This window comes from Arabidopsis lyrata (genome assembly GCF_000004255.2).
Source record: "Arabidopsis lyrata subsp. lyrata unplaced genomic scaffold ARALYscaffold_5, whole genome shotgun sequence".
Classification (NCBI taxonomy): Eukaryota; Viridiplantae; Streptophyta; class Magnoliopsida; order Brassicales; family Brassicaceae; genus Arabidopsis; species Arabidopsis lyrata.
Window position 1 is genome coordinate 1,428,038 of NW_003302551.1, and position 1,919 is coordinate 1,429,956.

Here is a 1,919-nt window from a genome sequence, read left to right on the forward strand (position 1 = left end):
TGAGTCGCGACGATCGCGACGAGGAGTTAATCTGAAGGAAGCGACAGATCGAGCTCCCTCGGTGCTGCCATCATCAACCAGCAAGGTTCTACTGTAGTCCTTCTTGTCTATAGAAGTCGCGAGGAACTTTTTCTTCTCCTCGCAAGCCTCAGCCATCGGCTTGGAAAGCAACTTACGCTTGGCCGCAAGGGCCCGAGATGACATTCCTTGAGTTGAAGGAGGGGGAGGAATTTGGTGAAGATGACCAGGCGGACTCATCCTGAGTCTGTGGTTAGCTTCCAGGAATCGTTCAAGAGTGAAGGAATTCCAAAGGGTTTCCCCTTCAAGAATTATTTTGAAGAATTCGATGAACTCTTCAGATGGGAGATTGGAAGCGATGAAAGCTGCGAAATGAAACAACGGTGTTAGTCAATAAAGATAAAGAAACAACCGGGAAAGATACGGGCAACCTAATCACTACCGGGTTTCGCAGACCACTTCGAAGGGAGAAAATCAGCGAGATTTCCAATCGAAGCGGGGGTTTTCTTAATTAGAAACCAAGGATGATGCCAATTTTCATCCTTGTTCGGAAGATGCGAAATGATGTTCCTGTTGGCATTAGGATATGCTGAGAAATATCCCGTTTTCTTCGATGAACTTCTCACGCTCAGAAGCTCATTTAGTTCAGCAACTCCGATAACATAACCGGCCTCCGCCGCGATTGTTATAATTCCAAGAATAGTACGGAGAAGATTGGAGGTTAATTGAGGAAGAGCGATTTCAAGAGCCGCTAGGTATAAAATTAGGGCTTCGGGAAGAGGAAAGGTCAGCCCGCAACCCTTGAAATAAATCTCATACACACAGAAGTAACCATCGCGATGGTTCTCTGGAGATTCTGTGGGGGAAGCTATTTGAGCTTCCGCCATAATTTCCGGCGGAATCCGGCAAAGCTCTCTCAATCGCTCGAGGGATTGAAGAGTACAAGTGGACCTATAATGCGGACCGGCAATGTCACCAGGGCGGGTGCACTCGTCGTTACTAGAACGCCTCTCGTCAAAAGACGGAGACTCGGGTCTATCGGAATCAGAAGTCATTGGTAAGAAAGAAAAATTCAAGATCCGGCGAAGAAGGGTTTTGGTGAAGGAACAAAGAGAGAGGTTTTGATTAAAGTACAAAAGTAAAAGAAGAGAGTAATAGTGAAAAGAAGTTACCTCAAGCTAATGATGAAACCGCCTCGGAAGTCGTGTGGGAAGTGGGAAGGTTTTTCCCGTTTTAATAGTAATTAATCAATATACGGTCATAATGATGACAGATGTCACTCGGTTAAAAATGGCTAGTGCCGAAATTAAAGGAGTGATGAGATTTTCGGCGGGAAATCAGAAAGATTCTCGAGCGCAATCTTTGGCCACTTGAGCATTTAAAGTCCTCCGAATTGGAATAGCACTTCGAAGAACTTGGGGGGCTAATTGTTGGTGTCGGATCCCGCACCAGAAGTACGAGACCAACCAAAGATTGCCACGTAATCAGGATAATGGCCCGTAAAGGATGAAGCCCATTGGATCCGTGAGCCGAAGGGATGGTCGAAGTGGTTGTCACCATTTCGAGAATCCGAAGTGACTGCACTGTGACACGAGTTCGGTGTAGAAGACACGGGTAAGTCGGTTCAAGGACACTTGGGCCAAAAGAGGCGAGGCCCATGAAGATCAGAGTCAACTCAAATTCAAACGTTGAGCATTAAAGCCGAAGAATCAAAACGGACGCATTTAAGAAGAAATAATTGTACTTAATTACTCATTTTAAATGTCGTTTAGCTATGTATAAATATAGAGGCCAGTGGCCATGTAAAGGGGATCTTCATCTCAAGAGAGAAATACACTAGCAATTTTCGTATCAATTTCCCATACTTTTTTTTTTTTTTTTTTTTTTTTTTTTTTTTCTTT